Source organism: Saccostrea cucullata, unplaced genomic scaffold (assembly GCF_032062105.1).
Source record: "Saccostrea cucullata isolate Sc308-1 unplaced genomic scaffold, CSIRO_AGI_Scuc_v1 ctg340, whole genome shotgun sequence".
NCBI lineage: Eukaryota > Metazoa > Mollusca > Bivalvia > Ostreida > Ostreidae > Saccostrea > Saccostrea cuccullata.
The window spans coordinates 15446-34615 of NW_026932925.1; positions in this window are offsets into that span (position 1 = coordinate 15446).

The window sequence follows — 19170 nt, forward strand, 5'->3', positions numbered from 1 at the left end:
ACAATTTTACTAGCATAAAATATCATAAATATATATAATATGAAATTAATGAAAATTATAGTTTCATGTATTTTATGAATGTTTGTCATCTTTACGGTCAACCCTAGTATATACATGTATATAATCCGATATAAACCCAGAATTTTAATTTCATTATTTTTTCCTTTTTATTATTTCTTTCCGTTTCATTTCTCACAAAAAACAGGTCGGAGAGAATACTCGAAATCGGGTATTATCCGTGAAATCGCGTATAATACTCGATATTAGGATATCGTTGAATCCGCGAAATCGGGTATAGGAGATGTAATCACCTAATAAAACTTAAACAATTGGATGGCGCATGTTGCCGAGTTAACTTTCATCTAGATACACATGTTTTCTAAAGGTATCACTAGCCAAGTAAGAATCTGGGCGTCAAGATTAATGCGCTCGGGACAACAAATACTAATGGAGCTCAGTACATTTCATGATCTGCACACAAAAAGGCGTTCGATTTGCTTTATATTTTTCCTTATGTTGAAACTATATGCATCTTCCTAATGTTCATTCCCAACACAACAGAATTGTAAAGTATCAGAATTCGGGAATTTATAATAATTCCACATCAACCTCGACAAACATGAACAATTTGTAAAAAAAATCAAATTATACGGAAACACATTTCACACACCAAATATGATGCCATGTATAAACATTGTCTATCGTATCTAATTATGAGTCATTAATTACTTTCACATTCATCTTGTGCATAAACTCAAATTTATTTATGAATGTATAAATAATGTAATGATAACTAGAGCCGAGCTCGTTGCAAAGCAACGAGTAGGTCTTCCGTTGGAGCTGTGGACAGGAAGTGCCGACCTTTGGTCAAGGTCACTTTACTTTTTTTTTTATAAGAACAACTTCTAAACTCGGGATAAGCCTCTTGTTAAGTTATGCTTGAACATTTTTTCTCTCTGTCAGTGACCTTGATTTGCCTTCATCAAGGTCATGACACAACTTCTATTTATAAATTATCTATGTTTCAAGTACGGCCACCAATGATTTTTATTTATTAATTCGTAGCGTGGAAAAGAAAATATTTTTTCTGTCAGTGACCCTGATCTCTACGAAATAACCTTGGATCTGTGTCAAGACAAAACCTCAATCTCAAACAACTTTTAGTAATTAGAAATTCATAAGCCTGACAGGAATTTTACAACTTTTTCTGTCAGTGACACTGAATTTAAAAAAATAGCATTATATTTAGTTATTTGAAACCGGAGGACCATAAGCAATCTGTATGAAGTCTGAACTTAAAAAAGAAAAGGCTAGATTGAATTTATACTATTTTCGGAGTCAAATGATACAAAACCTTTTTGTCACAAAAAATCTCTGTATCAAGTATGAGCTTCCAGATATTCTCGATTACATATACAAATGACTCGTACAAAACATTAACTCTTTCTATAGTGACCTTGAATTTGCCATAATATTCCCTTGAACCAATGCCATGACACACCTTAGAATCATTCGAAATCTTTGTATCGAGTAGTATGAGCTCCAAGATTCTCCATAAATTTAAAGCATGCCTTCTGGGAAAACCTTGAGAGGCAGAAGGACGGCTAGACAGTGAAACAGAAAATGTTATTCCTAACCCATCCACCCCCACCCCACCCCCCAAAATACACAATCACTTTGTTTGCGGGGGTACAACTTCCTATGTTTAATTTTGAATACCTATTCCAGTCATGATTTGAAAAACAGTAATCTTTATTACATGTATTTCAGGAAGCTTTCATAAGTATGGTTTCTCATTCTTGCCCAGAAATTCGAGAAAAAAGAAATTTTCAAAGACCCCTTCCTATTTTTGCTAATCGTTTTTCTACATTATCTTCATTTTATACCCCCCCAAAGGTCGCTCATCATGTTAAAAAACACGTTGCCTAACCAAAACCACATCGGTTTATACACGCCGTTCAATTTATTTACATATTTTTCCGTGAAGGAGGACGCGCAGGGATTAAAGATTAAAGAAAAATTCCGGATGCTCAACAGCACCATGCATGGACTTTATTTTAGTACTACATATTGTGCTTGAAGTTGAATAAAATCTATAAATATATTTAATTAAAATAGGAAATGGAGATAACGTTTAATAGAATAATTTTGACAATATATTTGATACAAGAACCATCTGATAAATACATGTATGTATATGAGCAAGGCGAGTCTCTCTCTCTCTTATTCATGTATTTTTTAACCAAGAAAAATTAATGTGCGTAAGATACAAGTTCATTATTTTAAAGAAAATACTCAATATTACATGTACATGATGTATATACGGTAAACGATACAAATGGTTTGACTATGCTGCCGGTTATGATTTTAACAATTAAAATTAAGTCGTAAAAATATAGTAATTACATGTACTAATGATTTTGTAATAGTCAGTAGTTACAGATTGTTATAAAAGTTCTTAAATTTTCAGTTCTGAAAATACGATGCAGGTTTATTACTTCTTACATGTATAACCTGCTACCAATATTTAATCACGGAACAAATGGAAATTAAATGCTATACATAAAAAAATTACGAGTTTTGAATAATGGTAATTATAAAAACAAATGATGTTGGCAAGTATGGTCCTAATACTCTTTTACCGGGGTACTGACTGGTGACTTCACATTAAAACATGTTTTTAAGCTGTTCAGTTTGACCATATGAGATGAATGCTTTTATTTCATAAATGCTGAAATCGGGGTATTTCATCCAAACCTATAATATAAATAGGCATTGCAGAGCACATTAGTCGCTTTTGAAGTTCAGACGTGCAAGAGTTACATGTACCTATCGATGTTTAATCCATTTCACTGACTATTATTCTATCCATATGATTCGAAAGTTTCTTTTAAAAGTTTAAAGATGGTATAACCATGGAAATAATCTGTGATGGGGAAAGAATGTGTATGAGAAAAATTGTGTTGAAAACGGATTTATTAAATCAATAATGGTTAAAGTATTTAGTCACTGCAGATCGGTAGTTCTTACGCAATGTATCATTAAAATGAAAATAAAATTACATATGGAGCTAACGAACATGTAAAAAAAAAGAGACTGATTAATATAAATGCCCCAGCGTTTTGTACTAAAAATAAATTTTAAGGCATTTTAAGATGGCGGTATTATATAGAACACCCAAGTCTTGTACTGTGAAATAAAATCGTTCGTTCATCGAAGTGAATTTGAATGGGAAAAAGTCTCATAATATTTATCATAATTCACAATATAATTTTCCGATCTTTTACGTGTAATTGACTTGCATGGACGATGAATGAAAACCCCGTAATATTGCATTGGTATGCTGATCGTTTAAACACACATTATTGCGATCTACTCGATGATTTTTTTCCCATGAATTTGAAACTTCATCCCCACTTACAATTATCATGCATGTGTACGCGTAGTTTAAGATCCATAAAACAATTACCACCTCGATAAAAACAGAAAAATAAATTGTTGCATTTGTTGCAAACCCAGCTATTGTTTATTCGGCTATTACAAGGCATTAAACTTGAAATGATTAAAAACACAAGCGATTACGACTGATTAAAACGAGCGTAAGATAGAGTGAAATTGAATGAAATGAAAGAGTTGACATGATTTTAAACCCATTTTTTCCATTTATGACTATCAGAGTACACAACGTATTTTAACATCGAATGCCCGCGGCTCTCTTTCGCAACGTGCATGTAAACGAGGACTGGGCTACTACACTTTAGACACAACGTGACAGAGCTGGATGATACTGTTTGCTATATTACAAAGATGTGAATTATAGTATATTTGAAAGCAATATTATTTATACATTTATTAATGTTATTTAATATTATAAAAAAAATAATAAACGGAGATTCAAAAGAATGATGGTAAAAATAATATGTACGCAGCATGCGTACTACGTACCTATCACAAGATTTCCGTCACTAATTACAATTATTTGTCAAAGCCCCTTTTCAAGAATTAATTAAATACAATAACACGGGATAGAGAAATGTTGTTTTTTTTTTTTTAATTTTAATTGTATTGATGTGTGAACAGGCCAAAGAAAGCAATTGAAATTCGAAATGATTTTACGCAACCAGTGTTTGGAATAAGATTATATAAAGATCGGTAAAGTAATCTTATTGATTTGATATAATTAAAAACATAATTTCCCATTAGTTAATAGTTCTTTGTACAAGATAGATGTTAAACGCGATCACAGATACTTGCTTTGTTTATAACACAGGTGGCTAGTATATACACTGGTGACCGATCAGCAGCGTGGGATTCGTGTGTTACGTTACATAACTAAAAACATTGAGCTGAACATGGAGATTGTAATATACAGCTAATGATGTCAATTATTCAATGCATACAGTTTAAAATTAATTGTACATAGTTTGTTGTAATAAGAAATTTAGAAAGATATATTTAATATTCTCCGATTTTGAACACTATTAAACTAACAAAAAAAGAAGAAAAGAAAGTTACGCTAGTTGTAATAAATCATTTAGTAGTGAACCATAAAGCACGTGCGTTTAAAACCTTATTTAAAAGAAAATTAACATTAAATACTGTGGGTTAAACATGATGGCAAGTCTGTTAAAGTTATTCACATAAAGAGGTCTGATTTCCTTTCCGAACGAAAAACGCTACCTGTTACCTGGCCTGCTTTCTACTACCTATTACGCAATACCCCCGGTATAATCGAACACAAAACATTTTCATCAGATAAAAAAGGTGTCAATGAACAATTTTGTCCGTAAAATCCAGATCGAAATATTTACCGTTTTTGAGTTATAAAGCCAAAACTTTCAAGGTCCCTAGATCCCTAATTATAGGGGCCAGCCCCTTTTGATTAGTATTATATGAAAGCCCTTGCAATTATACACAACTTTTGTTCATCATGTCTTAACAAAATATTTTTAGTTTTCAAGATAAAAAGGAAAACATGTGTAAATTTTCGCTCTTTTAGGCGTTCTACTTTTTGACCCCTATGTAGCGCCATTTTGAATACAGAAATCGAAAAACAAAAACCGATGTGCACAACTTCAATCCTTCTGTTATCTAAAACCAGTAAAATTTCTGCTCCAGCTCTTGTGGTCTCTGAGCCTTTGTCTGGAAATGAAAGCCTATAATTTTTCATTTAAAGGGAAATAACTCATAACCGGAAGTAAATTTTTGAAATTTTAGACAGCATTCTGATAGAGTTTATTACCGTCTATAATGTCTAAAAATTTGAGCAAAATCCATTGAGAAATGAGTGAGATATGAGGCCTCAAAGTTGGCGTCTAGGAAGAAAACAAAAAAAAAAAGAATAATAAGAACTAGAGCAAAGCTCGTTGCAAAGCAACGAGTAGGTCTTCCGTCCTGTTTTAACCGGAAGTGCCGAAAGTGACATCAAAAAAGAAAGCAATGAGCTAAGTCGTCTCCAGTCACTTTATAATTTCAATTTTGCATCAAAAACCTTTAAAATAAGCCATTTTTGGCCACTTCCGGTTTGACCGGAAGTGATGCCGACGGACTGAAAATTAATTTTTATGCTTCCAAAGACATATGTTATCCAAAAACCTGTCTAGAACGGCAAAAATACGCGCTTTACGACTACTTCCGGTTTGGCCGGAAGTGACGACGCCGGACGTATTTTGACGACTTCACTATATAAAGCTTGACATTTTGAACAACTTTGCTTCTTTGACGTATTACAAATTTTCTATACTTTTTGAGATATAAAGGAAAAACATTCGGCCCCTCTAGTCCCTTAATTTTAGGGGCCAGCCCTTTTTTCGAGATATCATTTGAAAGATCTTGGAATTCTACACTTCTTTTGTTCTATATGTTTTAACAAAATATTTCCAAGTAAAAAGATATTGTAGAAAAGGTGGTAAAAATTTTGAAATTTGCGATACGACAATTTTCGGGCCATAGCGAGCGCCGACGTGCGGCACTTCCGAAAAAAATGAAATACTTTATACATATCTATAGACTTTGGTCTATCATACATCAAAGTTTCATGATTCTATCTTGAGCCATTATTGAGAAAGTCTGGAGACAACCTGACCCTTCAAAAATCATAAAATCGACAATATCTCCAAACCGGGAGTGACGTCATCAAATCGGAAATAAATGCATAAGGTTCAATTAGTTACATAAGTCCTGAAAGTTTCATGAAAATCCATCGAGCCGTTTTTGAGAAATCGGTAAGAAAAAAAAGAATAATAATAATAACTAGAGCCGAGCTCGTTGCAAAGCAACGAGTAGGTCTTCCGTCCTGTTTGACCGGAAGTAACTTTCATTTTTAAAAAAAGAGTAATGAAGTCCAGAAATGGGTTAATCCTCCAAATCTATGTTAAGAATTGCAAAATTAAGCCATTCTTTGGTACTTCCGGTTTGACTGGAAGTGACGACGACGGACGGAAAATTCATTTTTAAGCTTCTAGTGACACATGTTACCCAAAAACCTGTCAAAAACGGCAAAAATATGCACTTTCTGACTACTTCCGGTTCAACCGGAAGTGACGTTGCCGGACGTATTTTGACGACTTCATTTGATAAAGCTTGATATTTTGAACAACTTTGCTTCTTTGATGTAAAAGAAATTCTCAATATTTTTTGAGATATCTGGAAAAAACTTTTGGCCCCTCTAGATCCCTTAATTTAGGGGTCAGCCCTTTTTTCGACATATCATTTGAAAGATCTTCTAATTCTGCACAAATTATGTTCTATATATTTTAACAAAATATTTTTAGTTTAGAAGATAAAAAGAAAAATATGAGTAATTTTAGGTTCTTTTAAGCATTCTAATTTTTGACCCCTATATAACGCCATTTTGAATAGAGAAATCGAAAAACAAAAACAGATGTGCACAACTTCAATCCTTCTATTATCTAAAATCAGTAGAATTTCTGCTCCAGCTTTAGCCGTCTCTGAGCCTTTGTCTGGAAACGAAAGCCTATAAATTTTCCTTTAAAGGGAAGTAACTCAAAACCGGAAATGACTTTTTGAAATTGTAGACAACATTCTGATAGAGTTTATTAACGTCTATAACGTCTGAAAATTTGAGCGAAATCCGTTGAGAAATGAGCGAGGTATGAGGCCTCAAAGTTGCGGTCTAGGAAGCAGAAGAAAAAAAGAATAATAATCTTTACCAACAGAATCAGTAGAAGGTCTTCTGTTGGAAACGGAAGACCTTAATAAAAGTGAAAAAGAAACCTAAGAATAACAAGAAGGTCTTCCGCTGAAGACGGAAGACCTTAATAATCTTAATCATCAGAATCAGTAGAAGGTCTTCCGTTGGAAACGGAAGACCTTAAAAATGTCTAAAATTTTAGCTTTATAGAACCCTCTTTCTCTTAATTAGGTCACCTGAGTAACTCAGGTGACCTATTGCTATAGGTTTTCGTCCGTCGTCGTGTGTCGTGTGTCGTGCGTCGTGCGTCGTGTGTTAACATTTGAACATTTTCAGCTTCTTCTCTGAAACCACTAAACCAATTTCAACCAAATTTGGTATACAGCATCTATGGGTGAAGGGGAACAAAAATTGTGAATTTCATGGTCCCTGCCCCCCTGGGGCCTGGGGGGTGGGGCAAAAACCACTAAAATTAGTGCAATCTTTAAAAATCTCCTTCTTTACTCCTGGACATCAAGCAGGCAAACTGTTGGCATGAATGTAATGAGCATTGAGTCTTCTACTTAAATTGTGAAATTCATGGCCCCAGGGTCAGGGGTTCTAGTGCTGGGGCGGGGCTATATAGATTATATAGTGAAAATGCATTTATTCTTTGAAAATCTTCTTCTCTGCTCCTGGGTATTAAATAAACTAACCAAGCACATAGTTATGATGAGCAAGAGTGCCTCTTCCAAAGTTGTGAATTTTAGGACCCCAGGGTCAGGGGTTCTGGTGTTAGGGCGGGGCTCTATTGGTTATATAGTGAAAATGCATTTATTCTTTGGAAATCTTCTTCTCTGCTCCTAGGTATTAAATAAACTAACCAAGCAGATAGTTATGATGAGCAAGAGTGCCTCTTCTAAAATTGTGAATTTTATGACCCCAGGGTTAGGGGTTTAGGTGTTAGGGCGGGGCCCTATAGATTATATAGTGAAAATGCATTTATTCTTTGGAAATCTTCTTCTCTGCTTCTGGGTATTAAATAAACTATGTTATTAAATAGTTATGTTGATAAAGAGTGCCTCATCCAAAATTGTGAATTTTATGACCCCAGGATCAGGGGTTCCGGTGTTAGGGCGGGGCTCTATTGGTTATATAGTGAAAATGCATTTATTCTTTGAAATTCTTTCCTTTGCTCCTGTATTTTATGCCAATTATCCAAATATATATTTTCATGATGAAGAAAAATGCACCTAGCAAAGTGGTTATTTTTTATGCCCCCCGCCCCTTCCCTGGGTAGGGGTGAGGGGGGGGGGGTAGAAAGTATGAAAATAAATTAATGCTTTGAAATTTGCTCTTTGGTGTTAATCAACCATTTTATGATAAAATTTGCAAAATTTTGAAATATGTGGCCCCAGGTTTTCAGCGGTTCCTTTGGGATGAGGTGTACAACTGGTTATAAAGTGGAAGTGCATTTTCTCTAAATGTTACTCTGATCTACCTCTGGGTATTAAGTAAATAGAGTAAGCATGCTTAGTCTATAATTATTATAAGCAATGGTACCTCTTGCAAAATGGTGAATTCCATGGCCTCTTGTTTAAAACATGGACCAAATTTAATTGTTTGAAAGTTGTTGCACAATACTCAGGTGACCTATAAGGCCCGTGGGCCTCTTGTTTGAAAATCTTTTCTTTTTTATTTATCATTCAAACATATCTGCAGAATATATATCTTCAACATTTTAGCAGAGACAGTGATAGTTTCAGGAATACAGCTTATGAGAGAACATAACTGTTGATCGTTTAATTTCGCTAAGTCATCAATATTTTACCATTTCTTGGCGACTTCAAAGGGGTGGGGTGGGGGGGGCTAGAGGCTTATTGACCACCTCTGATCACCTCTGACAAAACAAACTCGACTGTGTTCTACATGGGTCCAAGAGACCTCTCTTTGAATGTCACGGTCGGTTAAACTCGGTCATATATTTTTAATCGTAGGGAAGATTTATCAATCAAATAAAAATCATATACATTGTAGGTAAACAAAAAGCAACCTGTTATTTTCTAACACAATGTGAAACTACAAGTAACTAGAATTCATGTTTATTTTTTAAACACATTTTTTCCTTATAGATGAGTATAAGGAAAAGTTTTTGCCATGAGTAATACATACCGTATCATAGATAAAATAACTAAAACAAAACTGTGATATATTGTCTAGAACCAATCAGATAGTGCGTTGTATAAGCATAAGATAGCGATATAAAAAAAGTATAGAAGGTAAAGAGGTGAAATTTACCCTGTCTATCAAATAGTATAACAAAGAAAGGAAGTGGCTACGATTTTTATGAAATTTTAATGTCCGATGGGAAATTATATTCCCAAAAAGTAAGACAAGAGTTTCCAAGACAATCGAACACTCCTTTATCTCAGTTTGTTCATTAACATGTTCATAAAGTTAACGTAAAAACTATAAGAAATGTGAAAACTTGACTATGTAATTCATATTTCAACACGACTGTACCTCGATCTATATTGAGAAATTCAATGTATTATAAGCACCTGAAAAGATGTACACATTTGACTTTTAAAAATACCCCCCCCCCCTAAAAAAAAACCCTAAAAAATCCTGTTCGTATGACTTCTCGCTCTCAATTTTCACACAAATGCATAAAATAAAGGTAAAATAGCAAATCTTGTATCGATTAAAATGCAACAAAAAAAATTTACGGTGTCTTTGAATAAAAATTTCATGCTAAATTGACATAAAAAAGATACTCACCTTCAATTAGATATTTTCAAACTGTTAATTTTCCCGTGGGTATTTATTTAAATTATTTTATTTTCTTCTTTATAATAACGTTGGAATTCTATTATGGCAGAGATATACAATTATGACTCGCTTATACTGTACTATTCTCTAATTGTTAGGAATTATTTATATTTCACGTGAAAGGGACGCCATACATTTTTCAGTAAAAATACATAACACGGCGTAAGTCGTTTAATTTCTTTAAAATTCCACGTTTTGTGAAAAGTGCACAAATAAGAAAATTAAGTATATAGAAAACTTTAATGGGAAATAAAGACAAACGAGATGTAGTTATTTGTTTTTAGAAATTATTTTGAAAAATAATAACGCCATTGTGTCCTCTTTGTTACCCCAGCAGTGTTTGTCGTGTGATTTTAAACTTATTTGACAACCGTATAAATTAGGTTTAATAAAAAAAATCCACAAGATACTGATTTACAAGTAACAGTTACTGGCATAATGCGCCGTTCCTTTATTCTTTAGTTTTTATAGAAAGTTGCACGGAATACCCGATTTCGCGGATTCAACGATACCCTAATATCGAGTATTATACGCGATTTCACGGATAATACCCGATTTCGAGTATTCTCTCCGACCTGAAAAAGGGGGTTATTACATGTACATGCAGATTGTACATATTACGATTTTGTAATTTTAATAAGTGCAATAAAGCAAATTATTCAGGAATGCAAATGATTAAATTTCGGTCTATTATATTTTGTAACTATACACGGAAAAGATCCCTCAATGCTCAATGGCGCTGACAGTCGAGCATTGGTAAAAATTTTTCAGCTCTCCGCCGGTAAGTGGTGGCGTCTCCATAAAGATCCATGTAAAAGATTCTCGAAAGGAACGTTAAAAACATACAACACTTAAATTTTTCTTTACTCTTACTTGAAATTTTCCAAAATTATTGTTTTTAGTTCCACTAGACAGAGAACAGAAGAGCATATGCGATAGTCAAGTGTCCACCATCCGTCCGTCTGTCTGTCCGTGCGTTTGGCTGAAAATATTTTTTTCAAAATGCTACTCCTACAGTTTTGGTCTTATTTTTTTATAGTCATTGTACTTGGCACACAGGTAGACTAAAATGCACTAAGTTACAAAATCTAGTGTATAATGTTTTAATTTTTATGAACATTATTGCCATGATTACTAAAAAGAGAAATTTCTGCAAAATGCCTTTAAAATGCTTCTTCTCCCACAGTTTTAGTCTGAATTCAATATAACTTAGCACACTGGTGGACTACACTAAGATGCATAATCTAGTGCATTAGTTTATTTTTTTTATTTTAAAGAATACTGTTGCCATGGTTACTATGATAGAATTTCTGAGATTTCTTTTTAAAACACTACACCTTATACAGCTTTCGTCTGGTTTCAATATAACCTGTCACACAATTACATACATTAAGATATATAATCTAGTGTATCGCGTTATGGCTTTGATGAATATTGTTGCCATGGTTACTAAAAATATAATTTTTTGGTGAAATTCCTTTAAAGCGCTTCTCCTCCTACAATTTTGGGCTAATTTCAATATAATTTGGCACAAAAATAGAGATGTTATGTGTTGTTAAGGCTACTATTAATAGAAATGACTTTAAAAATGCATTCAGAACTCTACTCTGTTAATCAAGTCACAATGAATTGAAATCAAGTAGACAAAACTGAGAAGAGAAGTATGATTTTTAGCTCTACTGGTAAGAAACCAGAGGGCTTATGCGATATTAATGCGTCCGTTGTCCGTCTGTCTGTCTGTCTGTTTGTAAACAATTTTTCAAAATGCTACTCCTCCTTCAGTTTTTGTCTGATTTCAATATAACTTGGCGCACAAGTAGACTACACTAAGATACATAATTCTGTTTATCGGTTTTTGATTTCGATGAACGGTGTTGCCGTGGTAACTAAAATAGAAATTTCTGAGAAATTCTTTCAAAATGCTGCTCCTCCTACAGTTTTGATCTGATTTCAATGTAACTTGGCACACTAGTAGACTACACTAAGATACATAATTCTATATATCGGTTTTTGATTTCGAAGAACGGTGTTGCCGTGGTTACTAAAAATAGAAATTTCTTTGAAATTCTTTCAAAATCCTACTCCTCCTACAGTTTTGGTCTGAGTTCAATATAACCTTGCTCACAGGTAGACTACACTAAGATACATAATTCTGTGTATCGGTTTATGATTTCAATGAAGGTGTTGCTGTTGTTACTAAAAATAGAAATTTCTGTGAAATTCTTTCAAAATGCTATTCCTCCTACAGTTTTAGTCTGATTTCAATATAACTTGGCACACAATTAGAGACTACACTAAGGTACATAATTTTATTTATCAGTTTTTAATTTCGATGAACGGTGTTGCTGTTGTTACTAAAAATAGAAATTTCTGTGAAATTCTTTCAAAATGCTACACCTCCTACAGTTTTGGTCTTATTTTAATCTAACTTGGCACACAAGTAAACTACAGTATGGTACATAATTCTGTATTTCAGTTTTTCACTTTAATGGATGGTTTTGCCATGGTTACTAAAAATAGAAATTTCTGTTAACTACTCTAAAAATGCTACTCCAAATACAGTTTTAGTCTGATTATAAAATAATGTGGCATGCAAGTAGACTACACTTAGAACATAAAGAGAATTAATCAAGGATCATTTTTTATTTATTGTTGTTGAAAGAATACAATTTCCAACTGCTTAAGTACTTTTTTCTACCTATGCTATAAGTACAAACCTGTAGAGCTTCAGTCTCGACAAAGACTTCTGGTTATATTTTGCTGTTGAAAATGGGTGCCAAATAGTTAAGAGAATCAACCAATCTAAAATTTTAAACATTCATATGATTCTCATATAAAAAATTATTTGTTATTTTATTACAGGTGTGAATACCGGTGATAAACATTCAGAAGAAAGCTTAGACGAAACATTGGGTGACTGATCTGATTTAAGAATTGAAGTTTTGAAATTTATGCATATTTTTATATAGATGGGTGATATGCTGGAACATATACGCGCTATAGTATATTTTTTTTTATTCTAGAAGTCAACAAGAAACACAATTCTAATTCAACAGGAAATAAAAGACAAGGAATTGGTAATAATGATATTCATTTTTTCCTTAATATGAAACAATTGTCAGACTTGACAAGCTTGCAAAAATATAAAAATACGATGCTCAGACAAGTAAGCAAAGAAATCAAACTGCTGCTTTATTTTTCGATTTGTTAGCAAGATCTTTATTCAAATCTCGTAGATTTTTCAATTTGTCTAATGTCGTAGTGTTTGCTAGTAAGGCTCATTTATTAATTGCATTGACAAACACTATAATGATTTTGATAGTTAACTAGAAATAAAATACTTTTTTCCCTTTCATTTAACAGAAATGAAAGGAAACATGAAAGCTAACCAACGAAACAAAGGTAAAAAAAATATATGAAGTATTGAACTTTTTCATATTATTTATTGCATTTTGAGGAGTTTTTTTTTAAGAAAAGGGAAAACGTTAACGTTGAGAGAGAGAGAGAGAGAGAGAGAGAGAGAGAGAGAGAAAGAGAGAGAGAGAGCTAACCTTTGTTAATTCAGCTTGATTCAAGAATACAAATACGTTGATATCTAATCTTCATCTTTTTATTTTCTAGGAAAAGGAGATGATGTTAGGATTCCTGAATCGCACCTTAAACCAAGTGAAGAAAATGTCAGTGACGAATCTGAAGGTAAATATTTTTTAAAAACATATTTGTGTAGATATTTTTGCAAAAAATACCATCTTCTCTGCCAGTAAAAACAAAACAAAACAAATCTTACATCTTTTTTTAATATGTTCATTGTCTTTTCGCCGAATGTTTTATATTTATATGCTTGATGATCTAAGAACATCTCATAAAAAAATTGACACATCTATTTCATAATGGAAATTTACATATGCATCTTTCTTGTGTAAATCGTATGTACACGTATCATTAGATTCAAAGATTGTGTAGAAGTGGAACGTCATAACGACGTCGGTACATGTACATTCGTGTAGATAAGGCAATATCCCGTGTTAATTATAATCTTTGGCAAACAAAGTGAACGTACAGAAAATCATTTGGAATTTTAGGTCGGAAATTAAAATAGATTGAGAAATTAGAATACGGGATATCATTTTTTTTCTTGAAAATTTGATTTCCATTTCTTTTATGGTGATTAATTGATTAACCTTGGTACAAATTAACCATTCCATCTGAACAAAAAATAAACTTTATTTATCATACAACAGACAAAATCCCTGCAATAATGAATATTTTCGCAATCTCAGACACCTGACGACTTACAGCGGACTTTTTACTTTAAATAACGTGTCAAAAAAGTAATTTTCATTTACACTAGTTGTAACAGTATACACTGTCAGAAAAAACTAACTTCTTTCTAAGTGTTCACTTAATATTTTTTTTTTAGGTTTTAAGAACAAATGCATACAATAAATAATTTCTTTAATTCATGATTGATGATGCTTATTTTAGTTCGATGATGTGTAAATTCAATGTACGTGTCTCGTCAGAATTTTAAGCAAAGTGTCAAGAAAATGATTACCCCTCTTATGGAAATTCACACAAAATTATTTCTATGCAGTATGACCACAACTCGCTCTAAACACTGCAAGACATCATTTACTATTGGATACCATGTACCCCTGAAAATGGGATTGAATCATCTGCTGCCACAGCTACTGCATATATCTTTACAAACTGTTGAAATTGTGTGGAAAGGGGATGAGGGCTTTTACATTACTTATAATTATCCCAAATGTGTTCAATAGGATTCAGATACGGGAATATGACAATGCATCATCGTACAGAGGTCTTTTGGTCAATATCCTTGGGCGTTTATCATGAATGATATAGACTGCTTAATTGGACTATTCGACTGTCACCAGCACCGATTTCCTATCATTTTCATACGGTTGAAATTGTTTATTTTCATGTTTCTAAAATTGTTTAAGGACAATTTTTAGGCCTTTCAACTAATTTTTCAATTTGCACATATGGTAAAAAATATTGTACAGATAGATTTACAGATACATAAAATTATTTAAAAAGATAATAACTTGTGCATACTTTTAATTACCTCACTAAAAAGTTTAATCATTTATACTTGAGTTTTCCGATGTTGTGTTTAAGGACAGGTAACTCAGGTGTGAAAAATGACCAACTTAGCGCCGATTTATGAGTTATCGTTTATAAGAATGACATATAGGCTGCTTCAGCATTGGTATTGTTATATACACAAAAGGGTTCCTTACATTGTTTTGTTCACAAAAAAAGTTTTGACCAAGAGAAAGAGAATGCCTTCTCTCTACCTGAAATAACAGGGTCAAATGAATAGGGAACAGACTATATTCAATAGTTTAACTTTCTGAGACGATTATTATGAAGAAGAAAATTTAATGTCATGTTTTTTGTGTTCGCGCTTTTTCGCTTCCTATGTAAATATATATATTTTCACAAGTAAATGCAATAATAGATCATCTTATTTGTGTTACTAAGCACGAAGGGGAACGACCGAGTATAAAAATTTAAATAGGTTGGAACTAAGAAGGAGGGTAGATTTCACTTTTTATTTTAATTAAAAATTTTAATTATTTGCAGTAAACCGGTGTCTGCAACTATAAAGTAAATAAGTTTAACATCGGTGCTAAATTTTAAAACCACTAGATTCTACTGAAAGCAAAGAAACACCTGAGAAATGCTAAAAACTGCCTTGCGTATTAACAGTTAGATACCCCGAGCCTGCTCTAAACAAGTTTCAGCATTGAGTTATCGTTCATAACATCGACCCCTGGCGGCAGTTGAAAGGCCTACAATTTTACACCTTTTAGAACCTAGTATAACGCGAAATTTTGGCCTCAGACAAAGATCAAGGTCACTTCCGGTTTGGTTAAAGTTTGTCCAATGCTTTCAAATTGTGATGAATTGGCGATGAAAATTACGCACAGTCTTTTGAAAATTGTGTTTAGATGGGATTTGTTACTGTCTGTTAATTTTAAAAAGTAATAGCAAGGGCAATTAAAGACTCAAATAAAAGTTAGTAAAACGTGGTGCGAGGATGGTGCAAATATCAACATTTCAATGGCTCTCTCTTCTGTCTCAATGGTCATTTTGCCAATGTTTTGTGTTTTAAGTGAAATCGGTGTTTAGAATTTGACAAACACTAAAAGATGCTAATCATACAAAACAGTTTTCATTGGTCACATTTGATTACCTTTCTACAATTGTTGAAAAGACTGATTTGTTGTAATAATTTGAAGATATCATACCATTCCATAAAGTAGTTTTTAGGTCACCTGAGTCACTCAGGTGACCTATTGCTATCTGTTTTCGTCCGTCGTCGTCCGTCGTTCGTCGTCAATCGGTCGTAAACTTTTGAACATTTTCAGCTTCTCTGCAACCACTGAACCAATTTCAACCAAATTTAGCACAAAGCATCTATGGGTGAGGGGGAACAAAAATTGTGAATTTCATGATCCCTGCCCTCCTGGGGCCTGGGGGGTGCGGCCAAAACCACTAAAATTAATGCAATATTTAAAAATCTTCTTCTTTACACCTGAACATCAAGCAGTCAAACTGTATGCATGATTGTAATCAGCATTGAGTCCTTTACCAAAATTGTGAAATTCATGGCCCTGGGGTCAGGGGTACTTGTGCTAGGGCGGGGCTAAATAAGCATACAGTAAAAATGCATTATTTCTTTAAAAATCTTCTCTGCTCCTGGGTATTAAATAAACTAACTAAGTACATAGTTATGATGAGCAAGAGTGCCTCTACCAAAATTGTGAATTTTATGGCCCCAGGGTCAGGGGTTCTGGTGTTAGGGCGGGGCTCTATTGATTATATAGTGAAAATACATTATTTCTTTGAAAATCCATTTCTCTGCTTCTGGGTATTAAATAAACTAACTAAGTACATAGTTATGATAAGCAAGAGTGCCTCTACCAAAATTGTGAATTTTGTGGCCCCAGATTCAGGGATTCTGGTGTTGGGGGGGGGGCTGTATTGATTATACATGTATTGTGAAAAAACATTAAATCTTTCAATATTTTGTTCTTTGTTCCTAGGTTCTAAGCAAATGAACTACCTATATACAACGTAGTTATGAGCAAGGGACCTAATCTTCAAGAATTGTAAATTTCAAGGCCCCAGGGTCAGTTGTACCATAGAGGGGGGGGGGGCTGTACTTATATACTGAAAATGAATGAATTGTTTGAAATGTGCTCCTTGGTATTAATCAAATTTTTTTGAAAAGCAAGGATGCCTTTCCAAAAATTGTGCAATGTGTGGATCAAAGCCTAAGAGTCAAGGATTCCTGTGTGGTAGCGGCACTACTGATTATTGCTGGATATTACTGATTTGTTGAAATGCATTTTTTGTTCCCCTCCCCTGCCTATGGGTATTAAGTAACCAAACTAAGGAACTGCTAAGTGTATAGTTATGATTACCAAATTGTAAATGCTATAGCATCTGGCATAAAACAAATTCAATCACTGGAAAGTTGTTGAATAATGCTCAGGTGACCTATAAGGCCCATGGGCCTCTTGTTAAATAAATACATTGATCAAAGTGAACACTAATACCCCATTCATAAATGGTTTGCATACCTCAGTATATCTTACTCATATGTAAATATACTCACATGTAAATTTTCCTTTTTTGTGTAATTTTTTCCTAAAAATATTAAGTTTGCTTTTCTCCGTACCAAAAAATAAATATATCGAATTCCCCCTTCTTTCTTTTGTTAACATTCAAAAGTTAATTTTATATCCAAATAATAAAAAAAAAAAATTTTTTCTATACAAATCAACAATTCTGAATCTGAAGGTCTCCTTATTTTATATGAAAATATAAGGATTTACTAACAGTACATAAATCTCGCCTGAACACATCGCAAGTTAACTTTTACTTATGTGTGTATATTTACTTATATCTAAATTTGCAAATAAGCAAATTTTCATCGTATGAATGGGTAATTTAAAAGTGTACACACCTCCCTTTACTCTTATCTAGGAATATCTCCTACCTTTCCGATAGTTTGTTGTACGTATGAACAATTTCTAAAACGAGGTTAATTATTGACAAGTTAGTAAGTTGATGAAAAAAGAATATCAGCAGTCTCGTTTAAAGTCACAATTTCGTAAGTTCTATGGTCGATACAATGACCTTGTCAGCAAATACAATTTATGATTGTGTCAAATGATGACTGACGTTTTCATAACAATTGTTAGTCCATTTTTTTTACACTGAATTGATGACGGATTTTTTTTCGTTATTTCCTGATCATGACAAGGAGAACACGGCGGGTTTTTCCGGTCGGCAGGGGATACTCACTCCTCCGTGGCACCTGACCACACCTCTGATGTTTCGGGGGTCCTTGTTTGCTCTTATTTTGTATTGTTTTATGGACTTTGAGACTGAATACTGTTCGTTATCTCTATATTCTTCTCATTTTAGGATTTAAAAAAGCAAAAAAGTTACCTGCCCCTATACGATACGTCACTTCCTTTACTTTTTAAATAAATAACGATTCTAAAGTTTGTGACTTAGGTTAAAAACAAAGTTAACTTTATCTAATCACATAGAAAATGAAATGTTTTCACAGTCTTGTAATAAAATTGTTTTTGTATTTCAACTTTACGGAAAAAGCCGAGTGCTGTTCCGATTGGATATGAGTCAATTGACTTATGGCTTTGACAAAAATTGATTGTATCCTCTCTCTCCTTGTTAGTATTGTAAAAACGTATTTATAACGAGAAAAAATATACAGTTAACAGTACGATGTCAGGTATTTGAGGTTTCTAAAATATTCAATACTAAAGTAAATACCTTTAGTGATACACAAGGATGTTGTACATTACAAAAATATGGATTTGGTTAAAAGGAGCATATTTTGCTTCAATGTTGCTTTCATTGCTTCAATATTACTCCCCGAATTCTTATCTCTTCATTTTTCTATGTATAGATATAAGTAAATGGATTCAAAATATAACAGAAGAATTTGAAAAAAGAAAGAGGAAGACGCCTCAGTCTGAAGGCAAGGATGATGTTGTTCTGGAGGTTTTGGATTTTGCTGGTCAAGGGGTATATTACGCGTCGCACCAGACATTTATTCGCAGAAATGCAATATTTATTGTCGTTGTTGACTTATCGAAGGCCTTCAATGAAAAGCAAAACCAAAAACCAGATAAAAGGAA